We start from the raw sequence: 20,351 nt of genomic DNA on the forward strand, positions 1-20,351 counted from the left end.
AAATGTGAAGATATTGGGCTTGCATGCATGGATTTTCTCCACGCAAGCTCAAAAAAGCTTTATTCTTACAATGAAACTTTATCACATGCCATATAGACTTGAAAACATTGAGAATTCAAGAAAATAATAAAAAGAACAAATCAAAATAAGTATCTTTACATCAAAATGTCAAGTTTTTGAACATAAACATAGTTTGATCAGTTTAAAGTCATAAAAACTATACTTGAATGGGAAGATCTTCTTCCTCCTCATTCCTTGTCTCCTCTCCCATTGAATTTATTTGAAGAGGAGTGTCACTAGCTTGCTCCTCAACCTCTACATTATCTGGCTCAAAATCCACAAGATCAACTATCTCCCCAACTTTCTCACTACCAATTGGAGTTTGTGGCTCACAAAATGCATCAAAGAAGCGAGGATCAGATGCCATGCTTTTCATTCCCACCTCTTGGAACTCATATGGTAACTCCTTAAGAGCTGTGACTCATTGCTCAATAAATTTAACTTGAAGTGGATCACATTCCACAGCAACCACATTTCGGCCTCGCTTCAATGCGCTAACAGTTGTAGTGCCTGTCCCCACAAAGAGGTCCATTACCCATTCTCTTCTCGTTGAGAGTAAATCAATCAAATCCATCATCAAAAGTTGAGGCTTTTGATATGGATTTATCACTCCTTGTACATCTACACTGGTATGCTTAAACTTTTTGCAGACTCCTTGTCTTTCAAAAACATTTATGCAATTTGGTTTCACCGCAAAATTATATGATCCTTTACTCTGCACACCTAGAGATGAGTAAACTCCAATGGTAGCAAACTCACAAGCCCAAGAAAGGCGATCAAGCTTTTATCCATTAATTTTTGGCGTTATCCTGCAGAAAAATAGCTTAAGATGTAAGAAGAAAGCAAAAATAACACCTTACTACTAGTATAAAACTTCAAAGGTTTCACTTACCATGTTAGCATTTGACATGTCATGTTTGAGTCAGCGAAAGCTTTTTGGGTTGCAGTAATTTGATCATGGGCATGAAAAAATACTAGTGACAAAGAGTCACAAGTAGTTATTTTTCCAAAATCCTCTATAATAGGCAGATACTCCATAATTTACATCATCATTGACAGAGTTTGGGGCACTAAAACCATAAGGAGCATGTGCAATGGCTAGTGTGTAAGACCGTGGGGTAACAAATGTGCTCATTGTGTCATTTTGTTTGTCACACTCTACCAAATGGAGCTTCTAAGTAGTCCTAGTAATGTAGAATCTTTTTGTCCTTCTATGTCACTAACACCTTCTATAAACACAACTTTTCTTGCTAGTGAGGGAACTCCAATTTCTAAACGGTGCTCAAGAAGAGTTTCTTTTGATGTGGTGGAAGAAGAACTACATCATCTTCATGGGAATGAAGCAGTTAACAACACATACCATGAGCAACGATGGACTCAAGGGGTAAGAGGTCAAAGAAAACAACGACTTCTTTCAAGGTGAGAATTTCGAGCAACATCTTAAAAGTTTTGTTGTGCCAAAAACTGTTTGAGAAGCTTAGGGTTTTAGAAAATCCAACAAGAGAGTAGCAATTTTTTCAACTTAAAGAGAGGTCCATAGAATGTATTCTTGAGGTCATGTATACATTGCTCCACCTCCTCAACATGCAAAGCCAGTTTCCTAAATGTATTTGGCATAAGAAATTTAAGAATTCAAAAAATCATATCGAATGTGAGCCAAGAAAGTGTTTCTTTATCATTAGCACACGTGAAACCCCCCAATATTGTTTCCCCAAACAATGGTTGGGAAATTTCATCACTTTTAATGGAGAAGTGCTACCTAACTCAAACTTTACACATCTACCCGACAACTTTACTAAGCAAGAGGTATACAATTTATATGTGGAGTGACAAAAAGATAGTCTAAGCTCCACTATTTTGCTACCATCTTTCTTGCAAATTTGGAGACAAGAATTTCATCATGTTAAAATTCCCAAGAAGAGCATGATGAAGACCATGTTATTTTAGTTTGGTTAGTTAAATTAAATTACTTCTCTCAAAACTTTCAAAAATCTAACACTCTTCAAACTCTTTTATAGTGCCATTCTACAAGCATTGAAAATTCATAGGGAGCAACAAAGTACAGAGCACCAAAAGCTAGCAAAGCACAAGAAAAAGTGTTTAGAGAAGAAAGACAAATATATAGGCCTAGTCATCGATGGCATGGATCAGAAGAAAACAATGTTGCCACATTTTATGCATCCTCTAAAGAATCTCAAAGAGGAAAACTTCATCTAGCTCCATGTTGTTGGAGCCTTAGTTTTCAATGGTGTCATGTCATCAAGGATCTTTATAAATTTTCCAAATATTCATAATGATCTTAATTTGACAATCACCATCATTCAGAACATTATTGAAGAATGACAAGAAACAATGTTGCCACATTTTATGCATCCTCTAAAGAATCTCAAAGAGGAAAACTTCATCTAGCTCCATGTTGTTGGAGCCTTAGTTTTCAATGGTGTCATGTCATCAAGGATCTTTATAAATTTTCCAAATATTCATAATGATCTTAATTTGACAATCACCATCATTCAGAACATTATTGAAGAATGACAAGGTGAACTATCACCTGTCCTCTACTTACAACTTGATAACACTAGTAGAGAAAATAAAAACCAAGTTCTCCTTGCATACTTGAATATGATGGTGCAAAGGAAGATATTCAAAAAAGTGAAGCTTGGGTTTTTACTAGTGGGACACACACATGACCAAATTGACCAAATGTTTAGTAGGTTCTCAATCAAGTTGGCAAAGAAAAACGCATTTGACCTTCCACAAATTTGTGTCTTGCTGGAAGATGTGTATGTTCCCAAGCCCTCCATTAAAATTGTGGAAGAAACATTAATTTTAGGTATTTTTTGATTGGTGCCGCCACTAACATGCAAGCATTTGCACATCTCAATGATCATAGTTTTAAACATCTCAATGATCATAGTTTTAAACATCAATTTAGAATCAAGCAGGTAGAGGAACATACTCTCATGTGTGTAAAAAATACTCAAACTCTGAAGATTGGTTTCCAACGGAGGGCTTGAAGTTCTTATTGTTTATTCCTGATTGTGAAATTCAGCGAGCAAAGTACATATTTCCCTTTACAGCAAGTGAGACACAAAAAGATGAGAGGGAAAACCGCCTTATTGATTCTCTACAATGCCTAAATGAGATCAAGGAGACAATACATGGTGCACATGTGTATTTCCCAGCAAGCTCTCTAGAATGGTGGGAGAGTTTTTTTACAAAGCAGGTGAAGTTAGTTGAAGAGCTCAAGGATGACACGTGTCACCTTGAACATGCATTTGTGTGGCACCATGGTGGTCTTTGCAAAAGGAGTGGTAATGTTGTGGCTAGTGGTGTAAACAATGTGCATATTTCAGCAGATTTGTTATCTCTTATTCATGGAGAAACAAGGGACATATATGTTGGCCCAAGGAAGAGCACAAAACGTCGACAAAACAGGAGAGAGAAACATGGGAAGGAGATGTAAATGAGATAACGAGGGCACAATGATTTTAGTTCTTGCCACAAACGATGAAAATTATCATCCCTTTTGGCTTGCAAAAGTCACAGAAGTTTTCAAAATGCACGATGTATTGAATGGCATGGAAGTGCATTGGTACCGAACAACTACAAAAGATCCATTGAAAGAAAAATATGATCCTGAGATGGTGAAACCAAGCAAAAAGGGAAAACAATCAGGAAGTTCTCGTCGTGTGGACACTCTTAATCTAGAGGATGTGTAAATCCTTATGTATGGGTTTGACTTAAATAAATCTGGTCACTTGCGCAGAACAACCATTGAGATGTTGAAGCAAAAGGTCAAAGATCTCTCCTAGACATTACAAGGGGAATTTTTCTTCTTTTCAATTATTGTTATTTATTTTGTCTTGGAATCATTAATGAAATGTGAAGGTTTTGGAATCCCTTAAATGTAGTGATTTTTTAAAAGTTTTTTTAATTTCAGTGCTTAAGTGAATTTAAGAATGTCTAAAAGTGGGTATTTTTTTTAAAAAAATTTGAAGTCATAAAATAATATGGTATTTTTTCAAATAATCTTCAAAATATGGCCCTTTTATCATGTTTTTTTGGAAAATTGGACTTGAGTTGTTCTTTGCATGACTTGTTGTTAGGAGAGGGGAGTGTTCAAAGATTTTGTTAGCGGGTTGCTACGATGGACGTCTGTAGCATAGCTATCGCGTACTAGCATAATGTCAATACTTAGGGAAGTGACTCGGATGGGGCTCTGGAGACTCTTTGAGATCTTGTCAATATCAAGAAGTGAACCTTAACAAGCGAACACACCAACTCAACAAGCAAACCAACACTCAATGATCAGGAAAATATACATATGTCCTTTCTCATAGCTCTAGGTCATCACGCCATTTTGGCACTCGAACGGACTCGAAATGAAACAAAACTTTAGGAAGATGTCTAGGACACCTAGGGAAACTATTCTACCAAGTCTGGTCGCAATCCAACAAGGTACCAAAATCACGATCCATCATAAAAAAGGTCTTGAAAACTGCAACAAAACATACCAAAAATGTAGCCCGATGGTCTAAGAACACTCTCCTATGGTCAAAACGACTATAAGAGTGATTTAAGCACTCAAATCTACAATTAAGTCTCACAAATGCGTAGTCACAAACCACAGCAAAACAGACAATGCTTACACTTGAACAAAAGAGCAAAGAAAGAGGAACACAATGCACGTTTCAAAATTAAAATTCAATTACCCATTCATTAGCTACGATGATTACAAGTTGGAGTTTCGTAGTCACTTAATAGTACGTACAGCTGAGCTCTTTCTTCTCTAAAGATAAGCCCTCTTTTCACATTAAAGTTATTGACCTTTATACATAGAGATTTCTAAATGGCCAGTGGCCGGCTCACACGGACCTTTACAATTATCATGACATCATTACAACTCACAAAATTGACTACTACTATGGAATCAAGATTTACACAGAGTATCACTACACTAGCTCGATAGTATAATAGACTACAAATGTGGTGTCTAGCTGCGTGTCTGGCTAGGTGGGCACCCGTTCAATCTGTCTTGTAACATTCCCCCCTTCCTAAATCGTGTCATCCCTTGACAGGACCTTGTCAAGTCTTGTCATAGGGTTGTCTTCAGCTTTGTTTTCAAGGTTGGTCTTCAACTTGGGTATTGTGTTGTCATTGATGATGCTCCCTCCTTCTTTGAGATCTTCATATCTATTGTATTCTTTTTGATGCGTGTGTTAAACTTCAATTGTCGATGAAATTATACATATGTTGCTCATTGTTCCAGTTGGTGCCACTTTTGGCCGTGAAGATTTCTCTTGATGTGTATGCCTTTGTTATTGACTTGAAATACTTTACTAGCTTCAACACTGTTGATCTCCTTATGTTTGGTTGTTGAGAGATCTCTTGATGATGTCATTTTTCTTGTCATTGTAGGCCATTCTTTAACTTGCCACTTTTTTATGGAACTTTGTTGTCTTCCTTGAAGATAAAAGATGCCCTTGATAAGCATATGGATACCTGCAACTGTTGCTCTCTTTTGTGAATGACTCGGGTAGCCATTTTCTTATTGATGATGTAGAAGGAATATATATAGAAGACTGTGGTCATGGGTGTCTTTAGATTAGGGCCTAAAAAACTTCATGACCAAAGATAAAAAAACCCGATGGGAAAAAAGATCCTTTGGTATACGCTCTTATTGGAATTGAGCATTTGGACTTGAAGTACCTGTCATGCAAGGTGAGTTCTTGGGAGAAACAAATGAAGAGTGTCTAATGCAAGTGTCAATTATGGGACACTCTATATGCATACGAGAAATTTGTCGAACAAAAGCATGCACTGTGAAAGAGGGATTTGATGGGTGCTTTAAGGAATAAATGCAGCACATGCGACATCAAAGGATGTCTCAAGAGCTTCCATGTTTCCAAGAAGGGTCTTTGATGTAGAAGCTTCTCCACTCATTCCTCACTGTTTTAAGTGTGTGAGTGTCTTTTGGACTTCCTCCTTCACTTACCACTATACTACAATGATTTTGACTCTTATGCTCACATATACCAGCATGAGCAGCACAACGTAATTATGCTCAACTCTTCCACCTTGAGCAGTACCTAGAATAACTAATACACCTAGACCACTGAGAATATTACATGAAGGTTTGGGACTAATGCATCGCTCATTAAGTGGCTTAAGTGTCCAACTCTAGCTTTTATGCCATGTATTTTTAATGGGCGACTTGGACTTACCTGTTCAAGGCCATAAACCCAATTCCATTAGTTCTAGAAATTTAGGCCTCTTCCATTGCTTTGGTCATTGGATGCCACCATTTTGTCAATTAGGTTGGCATAGTTTGGCTCCTCTTGACTTGTTTGTTGAGTGATTGATGTAGCCTTTGCTTTATCTCTCGCATGAGAATCTGTTAAATCTATGTGTGGGTTCTTTGTGATTGATTTTTCACTAACGATTTTTGAACCCATCTTGTTTTTGGTCCTTCTATGACCGTCTTTTGTATTTGTTTCTTTTGCTTGATGACTTGATGGACACTAGGCTTTGGTAGCCATAACTAATTTTTTCTCATGTAGAAGCCCTGATTCTGTAGTTAATGACAAAGTAAAAATCTGTAGATTGCAACAGCCTTGGTTGCAATTGGATTTTGTTGGCTCTTGGTTGTCATTGCTTACCTTTGGGTATGAGGTTGTGCTGCCTAGTTTCTCTTGGTTGTTCCAGATTAAGCTACAACTTTTGCTAACCATATTTGATTGTTACCTGCATAACATCCTTGCTCTTCGAGTAGCTTGATTGGAATCATCCACTATTGCAACTGTTTTTCTTGGGTAACTTGACTAGCATCTAGCTTTGGTACCCAAACTTGCTGCATTTCTTGCTTGGAAGGTCTTTTCTTCTACCTTTTGTGGTTTTTCTTTCTCCTATTTGAGTTGTTTGTCGTACGTTTACAGCACATCTTGTTCTATGTAGACCTCGTTGGGTGAGATCCGTAGGTGTAGGCTATTACTTTAGGCTTCTTGGCGGAAACATTAGCATTTCCTTGGAAGTAGCCCTGAGCAGTGATTGACTCATTTGATGCTACCTACCCTGTCACTTTATGTCATTGAGGCTGAACTTGTGCTTCATGTATCCAAACTGGGTTTTTGACTTGGATGTGCTCTTTAGATATTAGCACGTGGTTGACTTTCTTTGGCTTCTTTTGGATGCTTTTTTGTGATGGAAACTTTCATTGATAGACTTTTTGCTTTGGTCTCCATTGCATTGTTGATGGTTTTTGGCACTTATGTAGAGGCTTTGTCAAAAGTTTGATGGAGGCTCATTGAAGGTAAAGTCGTCTTGCGAGGTTGATATACTTCAAGGTCTACCTTAGCTTTACCCTTTTCTACTATGCTTGGTTGCTCCTTTTTTGCATTGATTTGAGAAGATTCATGGAGTCTTACTGTTGTCATTGTTGAAGCTTTTGATTGTTATCGAAAGAAGATGTTCCTCTAGCTTTCTGTCAGGATCAGACTCTCCTTGATGTGATGGGAGTCAATTATGTGGAAAGTATCCTTATACTCCCCGGTACTCAGCTTGAATACATCTTCTGCCACTCAGAAGCTAGTAATTTTTTTTTAAAACCTTGTTCTCACCATGTCCTTTAGCTCATTGATTGGAGGCTTTCCCATCATTATCCATGTTCCATAAGACATTAGATTTTTTGTTGCTTTTGGATCTATCACTACTAAACATGTGATTTGAGTCTTGTTTCTTCGCATATGCTGAAGTTGATTGTCGTAAGAGACAATAGATGTTCTTCCTTATCTCTGTTCTTGTCTTGATCTTTCGTTTTTTGAACATTTGACGTTGAACTTGGAAACTTTGCTCCTTCATCTGCTTTCAAATGTGCTCTTTCTAGAGTCAGCTTCTTTGAAACAGCTTTTGTCCATACTTCAGGTATGTCAATGTTGACATATTCTCATGGTTGCTCTGCTTCCTTTGTTAGCACTTTGGCACCATGCTCCATGATGCAGCTATTTGTCTCACCTTTTTTGCTTTCATACTCACAAACTTTGTTATCTTCCTTCAACACATTAGGAAAGAGAATGGAGTCTAGGAGGGCCTCTTTATTTGGCAGTTTAAGGGAGTCAAACCTTTAGTATTAAGAAAGCAATCAAAGGAAAGCTTTTGAATTCAAACAGGCACAATGGCTACTTTACTTGACTTCAAATATTCCCCCAAAAATGAAATTTAAAATCTAGCGGGCAAAAGTATATCATGTAACATATCTATGGAAAGAGCTTGTCATGTAGATTCTAGATCTATAATCTCCACTCAAATCAGAGATCATATGTAGGAGTTATGGAAGGCCAAAAATCATGAAATTTTCCACCCCCTTTTTGGTAAAAAAAGTGCATCCTTTGACCACTCTTACACCTCTCTTATGCACCCACCATTCTTGCACACATGGCATGCATCTATTCGTCATAATGCTAATCACCTCCATAATATCATGGGAAATAAAGAGGCCCTCCATCCTCTTCCTAATGACCTTTATCGTAAATAACAAAGTTATATCATAGCCATGTTCATCACAAAATTTGGTGTTGGTTGCCTCATTTACACAGACATCAACGTTCACCAGTATTTGATCCCATCAAAAGGGTTCAAATAATTCCTCTGGGAATGGTTCCTTAATATAACCTTCATCTTCTATTGAACACTCTAGGATGAAATCTTCCTCTCTAAGACTTTCACACTCCGAAGCTCCATACTTCCAAATATGTGCTTTGTGTTGCAGCCAAGCAGGTACCTCATTCTCCTCTTTAGTTGTGGAGTGTAATTCTTCCCCCGGGGTTTGCTCTACATCTCTAAAACTATGATCTTTGACACTAATTTTTGTAGTGACCTGTTAGAAGCTGGACACACCCTACGAAAATTGACTGCTCCGCAGATTATCATTTTTTGTAATTATTTATTTATTGAGAAAACCCGACATTTCACCTTGTAAATCTTGGGTCTTACAGAAGTTTCCAGGTTGTATCCCAGTTTTGACATTTAGATTGAGTAGATGGTTAATTTGGAACTTTAGGGTTTGAGAATTGTAAGCTATTTATACCACTTTTTGACCTTAATGAAAGACCTTTTGTCATTTTTAAAAAAAAATTTGAAGTCTGTGAGTGAGCGTACTGTGTACGAGAGAGAGTGTGAGATTCATCTTGATGCTACGTGCGCACCGGTGGTCGGAATCAAATGCGGAGAAGTGCAGTGTGTTGCCCCCGACAAGAGCTACGCGTCGATACCTACATTGCGCACGTACGGTCCGGTTTCGTGAGCTCCATATACGAGCTTCAATCTGGTGATTCGGTGAGCATACGTTGTTCGATTTTGCATTGCATCACATCCACCCATTCACATTGGGTAGAGCTACACATTAGGCACTTTAGATTTTGGAAACAAAGACGTGCAGATTTTGGCCAGACATCCTACGTGATTTTGCACTGGGTGTTTTGGGTTGGGATTTTGGTTCATAGGCCTTAGGGAGAGCGACCTATTGGTGTTAGTAGGGTCTCCTTCAAGTTCTATAGTGTTTCGAGATTGTTTGATGGGTGTTCGGCTCTAGAAATCGTTTTAGGAGGTTTCCTCTTATGCACTCCTGAAGGCTGTGACTTAGACATTGGGTAGAGACCTCTGTAGGAATTATTTAGGAGTCGGTTGTAGGTTGACACCCTATGCTTGATTCCACGTGCCTGCAGGTCGAGCTTAGTCCTTAGCTGACAAATCTTGTTAGGTGAGTTCGCGTTGTGATGACGTCCGTCGCGGCGTATCCGTCTAACATTGGCGCCGCTGCCGAGGACGAAAACCTTAGGTAGGTGACCGAGACTATTCCTTGAGGATAGGGATTCTTTGGCTTGCCAAGAGTCTCGTTTTACATTTAGATAGGATTAGAGGGTGGAGGACTCTCTAGTTCTTAGAGGGAGTCTAGGGAGCGTGTGTCTGGCCTAGATCCTTCGACTTAGGTAGATTTAGGTAGACTGAGATAGTTTTAGATATTAGTTGAGTTCTTGAGTAGGAGTTGGAGAGGTAAAAGCGGTGAGAGGAGAGCTTGAGAGTCCAGAGAGGCCAGGAAGAAACCAAAACACCATTATCACCATTTCACATGATGAGTAGGAGTAGAGTAAGTAGGACATCATGATTCATATCTAGAGCACTTCATGCATGTATACTTGCTTGGTATATTCATCACAAGGTTGTAAAAGACGTAAAAAGATGCAAAAGTGTGTTTGAAAGCTAAAGTGAAGTCCAAAAGTTACTGTGAGTGTTTTTGATAAAGCTGCAGAGCATCAGGAGCATTTATGTCAGGAAAAAAATTAATTTTAAGCTTTGAGTTGACCCGTGTGTTCAGAAGGTAGTTTTTACCCTAATTTCACTTGGAAAGTGAAAATTTGACCATATCTTGATAGGATAAGGCCAGATAGACTGAAATTGTCAGACATCATACCCAAATTGTGCCAAAGAATTATTTTAAGACCAAAACCATAGCATGGCTACATAAGCATGGTCTGCATGATATATTGAGTGACTAAGAGAGGTTTCATCTCATTTGGGTGAGAAAATTGGGTTCTAAGCAGACTTTAGCACTTTTGACTGAAAAAGGCTAGAACAGCTAAAATTGGGGACTTTTGAAATCCAAACCGAAATCTAAGCATACCACTGGGTTGCTGACATCAATAGGAAGCTGTGGGTCAAGTCTGGGGTCAAGCAGGCCAAAAACACATCCTACGCGTAGAATGTCATCTATGTGATTTTCCACTCCAAACTTAAATTTGAGCATACCAAAGTGATCAGCACCTCAATGGGAGCCTGTGCTTTCAATTTGAAGCCATTCTGGGCAAAAATACATCCCACGCGTAGGATGTCTAAAGCAAGAAATTGAACCCAGATACTGATTGTGGGCAGAGGGAAGCCTCCTAGTCAATTTTGATCCAAATTGGAGTTCATTAGACTAATCAAGACCAGCAGCAGCAGGCTGGCGGAATAGATTTCTGATCCATTGACCAGCTTATAGGTGTCTAAATCAAAAAGTAAAAACAGTTGTGGACTCAGCACATCAAGGGGAATCCATAGTGCAAAAATCCAGGCAAAACAAAGCAAGAGACATCCTGTCTACTGGGGCTTGGTGAAGAGAAAATTAGGCTGGGCTTAGACAGTGAGGTTCCATTTGGCTTAAGGGTTCCAGATCTTCTTTTAGAAGTGAATTTGGACCTTGTTTGTCTATTTGACGGAGCAAAGACTGAATTCATACTTTTTTAATGTAAATACAGTTCCAGATTAGTAGACCTAATCCATAACATCAGCAATGTATAAAATACAGTAGTGGTTGAGATTAACTCTCCAGTTATACCAATCATTACTAAGGCAACCTCTAGCAGTTAGATGCTTTGATTCGATTGCCGAAATTAAACGTTTGTGTACAGGTATATTCAGCATCAAAGCCAGAAGTTGTGTAGAGACTGATCCATTGTCAGGTGAGTGGTTGGATTTGTGATAAATTGCATTGATAAGTTTGATGAATTTAAGATCAAGAAGATACATTTTTAGAGACCAGAAGGTCGCAGGTGACCAAGGTAGCTTAGTGTCCACCGAGGAGAGTGTAACTCAGGCAAGGCTAGATCCACTAGCACCGATTATTGAGGAGGGTAGTGATACTGACACTTCGTTAGACAAATCTTTCTTCATGATGGGTAGTCAACAGCCAGGAGGTTTCACCTATGATGGACCAATGCCAGGAGGAAGCACCTCCCTAAATCCTTTGAATGATTCCAAGTTCATTGTGATCTTCTTAGAAGGAACAAACTCGAGGGAAGCCCTAGTTTATTCTGATTATCGAGGACGAAAGTGTATTTGTAATGAAGAAAGGCCGGCTCAGAGACTAGAGATAATTTGAGTCTATGATGATGGAGATAGATTTCAAGACAAAAAGGGGAACCACTATCTGATAGTTAATAACCCTGAAGATTACAACACATATGGAGATAACGTGGCGAAAGGGAAAATATTTTCAGAAACTCAAGAACCGCCACCAAAGATTGATTGACCTGGAGCAATTTTTATGTATGATAAGAAAACAACTAGGGTTTCAACTTATAATGAGAACATGGGAATCTACAAGCATGAGAGTGAGGGAATAATCTCTTACTTTCACTGCAAAGAACCATACTTAACCGAGTTAAGCAAAGACAAGGTTCTTTACTTATTCTCTTATGAAACTGCTATGGGGAAGGATATAGTTTTTGTTGATAGGTACCGGCAGGAATACCAACGTATTCTCTCAGAGGAGGTAGAAAAGGCAACAGTTCCAGGAGCATCAACATATGCCCCCGACGAAGTGCCAAGAGCCACCTACACCCCTAACAAGTCTACAAATCCCTTTTCAGAGGAGTATAAAGCGACCTCACATTCTACCCAACCATAGACACTCAACAACCAAAACCAACCAGCAACTCAGGCACCATCATTGCAGGCATAGCTTCGACATAGTGCAACATTAGAGCAAGACCGAAACCGAGATGGTTATCAAGCTGCACGAGGGCTAATTTACAAGAACCACCAATCTACTCAAGGTTTCAAGGAGAGAGTAAGCCAAAGACTCAAGGGTCAACAGAGCCTGGAAGACCACCCATAGAACAAGTTCGAAGGGATGAACCATCTCTTGCAAGAACTGTTAGAAATTATGGCTTAGAAGCACCACTAGGAGAGGAACCAGCCTACTACAGAAGACCAAAGGAGGTATATAGATTGGGACGAGGAGATCCAATGATGAGGTTTGTAGACCATCGTAGAATTAGACCTTCTCAAGTGCAAAAATGGGTAAACAAGAAATACACAGGAAACACAGATCCAAGAGATCATGTAGCAGCCTTTGTGCGTGTAATTAGAGTAGAAGAAGTGTTAGACTTCCCTACCCAATTTGCAGGGTTTGGACTAACCCTAGAGGATGACGCTGCTACTTGGTTTTACTCTATGGAGCGTAGAGACTTTGAGTCTATAGAGGAGGTGTTTGACGAGTTTATCGAGGAATTTTCACAAAGGGGGATAGCTCATAATACCGTCTCACAAATCCATAAATTCAAACAAAAAGACGAAGAATCTGTGCGAAAGGCAGTCCTAAGACTAAAAAGGTATGTTAAGTTCTGCCCTATGGAAGAACTGCCAACTCAGTCCAAACTTATGCTTATATTTATCCGAGGACTAAGGAATGCAGATCTCCAGAAGGACTTACATATGAAGAGGAGCATGATGTTGAATGAGTTAACCAAGGAGGCTCTTTACCTTGTGGACAATTGTACGGTCTACAAAGAGGGTGAGTTCAAGGATCTCGACAACGATTCATCTTCACAACAAAGTGGAAGCAACACCTCTAAGACAGCACCGAAAGGGGAAGTATCTATAAACCAGGAGCAGCTTGTAGAGAAAGTGCTAAAAAAGATTAACTTGTACGCCAAACCCCAGGCTAAACAGCCCAAGTGGTGTGCTATTGAACAAAAATGGACAAACCATGGGACGGAGGAATGTTATTATAACAAGGGATATGTAAGAGAAAGACCTTACACTCCCCAAGCTCAGGTAGCTTCTCCTCAAGTTCCACCGATGCCTAGGTATCAAGCAGGCAACCTACTAGGACCTATAGGTGTAGAAAGACCACAACCAGTGTTGGGGCAACAACCACCCCTACCAGGATTACGACTAGTTGGCATAAGATACACACCAACCGTAACCAAATCAGAAGAGAAGGCTTTGGTGCCTATGCATGCATATTATGAAGATCCCAATGGATATGCGGCAAACCCTGTCTATTATCCACCGGAAGAACCCTCGACACCAGAACCATGGAGCATGATACGAAATACAGGACCACCAACAGCTGCACAAGCAGCAGGAGAAGGAAGATATAGCTTAGATGAACCAACACTGTTGTTCATAGCTAGCAGAGGCATGGGCGGACAGAGACATGCATACCAACAAAGAGGAGCTCAAGGAGCACCTCAACAACCCAAGGGGCCCTGCTACAAGTGTGGTGGAGACCATCGGCTAAGAAACTGTCCTCATGATGAAATCATTAGAGTCATTGCATATTGCACCGAGTGTGGAGTTACTCATTTGATTCTGGATTGCCCTCAGAACCCTAGCAAATGAGAAAAAACTACCTTGAACATACTGGAAGCACTGCCTTCCAGTGGAGGGTCAGAAAATGAAACAATCATACCTATTCAGGCAGTGACACGAGCCCAAGCTCAAAGAATGACGAACGAACCCATAATTGAAGAGCCGAAAACCGATGCCCCAAGTTCAGAAACGACAAATCAGAGAAGCACTTGGAAAGCTAGAAAGGCGAGGATGAAAGCCAGGAAAGAACGAGAGCAAATGGCTCTACCCGAGGAGTTAACACACACAAAGGATAGATTAGAGGAGTTAGAGGATCTAACTAGCCTAAGCTCACACACCGCGGCAACCATAGCACCCAAGGAAATAGCAGAACCCAAAAGTCCAGGATCAAGAGGATCAGTATTGGCAGACAAGGTAAATGAGCAGTTGGATGCACTTCTAAAAGCTTACGAAGCCAGACTCAAAAGGAACCAAACCCAAGAGCAAATATGGATGACTTATCCATATGCTGAAATAGAAAAACAGAGGTTGGAAATGTGTAGAAAGATAATTGAAACAGCTCAATCTTGATGGAAAACCTGCTTGGTAAACCTGCAAATGGGCATGAAGTACCAGCTCCAACCCCTCTCCAACCAGCTTTAGAGGAACAAGTAGAAATGAAGGAAAGACTCAGGAATGCCTATGAGTCTAGGGGAGAACCTATCATAGCGCTGGATGGGTCCTAGGATATGCATCTGCAATCAGTCCTATGGGCATACGGGACAACATTCAAAGTATCCACCAAGCAGACACCATTTCTGTTAGCTTTTGGTTTGGAAACCGTGGCACCATTTGAATTTATGGTACCAATTCTCAAAACTTCAGGGATCATGGTATGGACCCAGAATAAAACCTTCAGGAACGGCTATGACAACTGGAAAAACTGGATGAGCAAAGACAGAGGGCCATGTGGGAACAGGAAGTTTCCCAGAGAAGAATGAAGAAATATCATGACAACAAGTTGAAAAAAAGGATCTTGAAGAAGGAGATCTGGTTCTATGGTTCCCAGGAAAAATAGATGCAAAAAGGAAAATCCTTACCAAGGGCTAGCCTGAACCCTTTGAATTTCATAGAATGTATGAAAATGGTGCAGCCATTCTCAGGGATCTCAAAGGCCTGGAATTACCAGACAGGGTAAATCTAGGGAAACTAAAGAAGTATCACTCCAGAATACAAGATCTTCAAGCGTGGAATGGCAATCAGGAAAGGGAGGATCAGGCTCCAGGCATAGAACCAAGTCGGAGATCAAGAAGCTCAGAAGAGCCTGAATCAGAACAGCCAGTCAGCAACCAGTCCAAGCATACAACCAAAACCCGGTGGCAAAGTGACCAAATTAAAGCCAAAACTCAGGCGGTTGCCGAAGCTGACGTGGCACTGATGAAGATCAAGGAAAATATTCTTGAAAAGAGGGGCGATAAGAGTGGGGTGATAGCATTTAAGAGGCTACCATCATTCAAAATAATTGCGATTATTCTATTGATGATGGTGGGGATTCTTGACAAAAATGAAGATGACCGCTTGACATAGATGAAGAATTCAGGTCTCAGCGAGTCGGAGAAGAGTTATGCCTTCAGCTGGAGATCGATGAAGATGCAATGCAAGATCTCATTGAAGATGCATTAGTGGTTGATGCACGTATGTCTTTGTCTCAATACGTTCTGTTACGTCTTGCGTATTCAATTAAACGTGTCCTGATGTTTCTTTTTGTTTCCTTTGTGGAGGATTAACTGTCAGCATGGGTGACTCTCTGCATATGGTCACACACATTGAGTTTTTCATTTTGTAAATTGGTTATGGTTATGGTTATGGTTATGGTATTGTATGTTCAGTATTATCGTTATGGCATTTATGGTCACAAGAGATTTGTAAAATGTGAGTTTGTAAATTAGTTATGGTTTGTAGATTGGTTATGGTTATGGTTATGGTATTGTCTTCCGATCTTCCTTTCTTTTGCAAAATGTCCAAATGTCGCCTTAAATCTCATGTGAGTTCCTACATGGTCAACTTGTAGGAGGCTGGTTTTTTTTGAAATTTGATCCTAAAACAAAGCAAACTTTGCCCACGGGAGCACATGTTGCATTTGGTGCTACTCGCTTTCTTGGGTAGAGGGCATGCAATTTTGCATATAGATGTGTCCTCCCTTTCACAGAACACAACCATGTGCAAAATTGCATGCCCTCTACCCAATAAATTTTTTTTTATACAGAGTCAAAATAGCCGTTGAAATATGCATGGATATACTCATTGAAATAACCGTCGAAACACATATATATCAACTGATATTTCACCAGTTATTTCGACGAATATTTCCACGGTTATATCCATGGATATTTCGACGGCACGATATCGACGAATATTCCCGTGCTTATATCGACGATTGGCTGAACGATATACACGTCGGAATTTGGTTTTTTCCTTGTAGTGTGCATCACAGTTGAATTCGGTATAGATATCACACTTAAAGGAGTAGCTAGAGGAGATATCATTGAGCTCCTCTATAGTAGCCAAAAGCAAAAACACGCTTTAAGTAGACATTGATATGGTAGTTTATCAATATGTTGTACAATCTATGTAGTTTATGAAAGTTGTACAAAGTACAACTTTCAAAAAATTATAGTGGATTTTACATGAAATCGCAGAATTGAGAGTGAAAAAATTGCTAATTTTCAAAAATTGCAGTATTGATAGACAATTGCAGAAATTACATAAATTGTGAGAAATGTCGCCATGCATGCTTAGTGTGGAACATGTATGCATAATGTGGAAGCGCTTGTGTGTGTAGGTCAACTTTTTCTCTCTTCTCTTGTTTTTTGACACCGATCAAACATGAGGAAGCAAAACGATAAGGCCGACCCCTTAGAAGATGCCGTTTCAAAGTGCAAAAAAGAAATGCTCGAAACCATTAACAATATCAACCGCCAAGTATTAGGGACGATAATAATGCTCGAAAACCGCGTTTCGGCCCAAGAAAACAAGATCACGGCAATGGGAGATCAGATGACGGCCCAAGACGGAGAGGTTGCATCGCTCAAGAAGAAGATTGCCGATGCACGCTCACAAACATGCTTGAAGAAGGAGAATTGCAACTTTCAATTATAGAAGAGCTCAACATGATCAAAGAACAAGTGTGAGCCATCAAAGAGGGGGAAGAGAAACACAAAGAAATGACAACCTCTTGGGTGGACATTATCGCAAAGACTCAACAGAAGGCAGATGAGGCCGATAAATGGATTGAGGTTTCCAAGAAGGGGAAAACCAAGGAAATAACAACGTCCACACCCACCATAATTAACCTGACACTAGAAGAGGAGCAAAGAATGTGTGTGCACTCTCTACATGAGAGATTTGCGGCCTTAAAGAAAAAGATAATGTGGACGAAGAGGTAAAAGAACTCATGGGGTTCATGAGCCGATGCACTCAAGAGCATGGAGAGTGGGCAACAAGAAAAATGGGAGGAAGGGGGAAACCTCAAAAAAAAGGGCACTCATCCTTTGTTTTTCCTCCATGGAAGCAAAGGAGGACTTTTTGAAGAAGAGATCAACTCTTAAGTGAACGGGCATCTTTCTTGGGGATGATCTTACCCTCTCACAGATCGTTCATATGTAGGAGGTAAATGCCAGAGATTAGAGCGGCAAGGGAAAAAGGTAAGATGGATTTTTACCTAGATGGAACAATGGTGATATTGGAGCCACACTCCACATGATGGTGTGAGACCTATGGGACCACACTCAAAGTTTCTACCTAGAATTGTAATGGATCTATGCGTCTTGATGTGGGTGCTTTTGAGGAGAGTTTTACCAGGAGAGACATCATCTTCTATTCTGAGACACATCAAGCCCTTGGGGCAGTCTATGCCTCACATTGGTGGATACAGATAGGAGACAGTTTGTAGACAGGAGACACGATCAGAGCACAGAGGGCGGGGCTCGGGAAGAGTGGCAGTGTTATTTAGGGAGGAATTGCATCCATTGATACATATAGCTCGTAGGGATGAACAAGCTAGGTACATGTGGGTGAGATTGAGAGAAGAGACTGGTAGATAACTTTACATTGCCATTTGCTACTTTCCCGCGAGTACGTCAGTATATGCACCACCCAAAGGACTGTCCCCCTTCTCTATTTTGGATGATGACATATGGTAATTCTCTAGAGATGGTGACATTATCATTCTAGGGGACTTCAATGCTAGGACTGCCCATCATCAGACGGTATTTTATGATACTTTAGAGGAGATGGATGTTGCAGAGACGGGCCTATCCAAGATATCACAGGATGGAGAACATACTGAGTATGGACGACACTTAATAGACATGGGGACTGCACATGGATTGGCCATCTTAATTGGCCTATAGAGATTTCCCAATGTGGGAGGCTTCACATGCTTCCCCCACAGACATGGAGCCAGCACGGTAGATTATGTCATGGCACAGTCGAGCCTCATCTCTAGTATCCAGGATCTCACAGTTGGGGCCCAGACTTGTGGGGGTGGTAGTGGCTCATGCTATTCTGTCGTTGACCATCTCTTTCCTGTTCAGTGTAGCACACATTCCACGAGTAGCAGTCCCTACTCGCTACACCTTCATATGGGAGACGGATTCTGTATACATAGACGAGATTTACAGATGCCTATCCACTGAGGATCCAGGACGACCTCTAGAGGAGCTTACTACCATACTGACACACGCATTACATGATGCAGCAGCAGAGGCATACCCATACACACAGCATGAGTAGAGATGTCATTTTGGGAGCATGCCTCAAAACAGCTGGTATGATGAGGAATGCCATCAGACTAGAGCTAGACTTCAGAGGGAAGTACTTTTGGGGGACATCACACAGAGATAGTCACAGATTGACTTCCGACGCCTAGTGCGGCAGAAGAAGAGGGCATTTTTGGCTTGACTAGAGTAGGAGCTATACCAGCTATTCTTGAGTCAAGACTCGCGTGAGGCATGGAGGCTCTTTCATGAGCAGTCTCCCCCCTTGCCATTACCTCTAGTTGCAACATTGATTATGTCTCTAGGAGTGGTATTTTTAGGGATAGGACCTTGCTAATACACAATCACTCCATAGGTGTCAAGAGTAATGATTTGAGCTCAACACAGTTCTACTTTCAAGGAAATAAATCCAACATATACTATGGGGTAGTGAACAATTTCAAGTTCCAAAGTTGACTTCAAATAATATTGGCTGCTAGTTGAGTAGCTTCCCTACAAATTCTAACTAAGGGGTTTGACAATGTAGATTTCAACCAATGGGTTTGGGTTGCAAAGGCAACACCCAGGGTTACCCGTACAATACTACATGATTTTCACTAATTCTCAATAAGTGTTCCTAGGCCTTTGCAAGCGGGAAATTTCGGTAGGTACATTTGACTCCAGTTAAATAAACACTGTTCAAACTTTAGGTATGCATCTATTTGGTTTATATGCAAGTTCAAATCTGCTTTTGCTAAATGCATGCACACTAAGTGTTATGGGACGTAGTGTTTAGCAAGAGCTGATTTGCAGCGGCATGCACATTCATGACAAAGATCTAACAATCACCAATAGAGTTCATGGCTCATTTTGGGTGCTTGTGGATCTTTCAAGTTAACCAAGATGATTATTTATAACATTGTTGATTCCTCATCCATGGTGTAAGACATTGTGATTTGTGTTTACCAATCATTTTGTAAGACTATCTATAAATGGTGGAGAAACACACCTCGATACTTTCATTTATCCAAAGAGGATAGGCAGATTACAAGAGTAATTGTGTGCTAAAGGATATGTGAAGCGAGTACATTAGCACCAAGCAATCCAATTACAAAGCATGTATCACTCTAGTTGAAGTTTGATAACTATAAGGTAAAGCATGTTTGCGACTAGGTTTAGTCTCTTCATGTTTAAGCAAGGCTCTCAACCTTGAACACTAGTTATGGTGGGGTTTTTTACTGATGCGATAAGAAGTTACTTTCATGGATAGTGAAAAGAGGTACTCCTTCCGGTACATCTTAGTTGGATAACTCATTTAGCATACTCAAGTGAGTTCTAAATGGAGTGTACACGCTATGCTGAATATAGGCCGGTTAAACAAGACCGTTGCAAGTGGACAACAATGTGGAGAATGTAGATGTT

General features: G+C 40.2%; 1 pseudogene; it reads right to left on the reverse strand.

Moving 5' to 3' along the window:
* Positions 1–348: 348 nt before the first annotated feature.
* LOC147433384 (uncharacterized) lies at positions 349–1,195 on the reverse strand (annotated as a pseudogene).
* Between the last annotated feature and the right edge of the window lie 19,156 nt (positions 1,196–20,351).

The sequence above is a fragment of the Adiantum capillus-veneris genome, chromosome 20 (genome assembly GCF_014529385.1).
Source record: "Adiantum capillus-veneris isolate H3 chromosome 20, ASM1452938v2, whole genome shotgun sequence".
NCBI lineage: Eukaryota > Viridiplantae > Streptophyta > Polypodiopsida > Polypodiales > Pteridaceae > Adiantum > Adiantum capillus-veneris.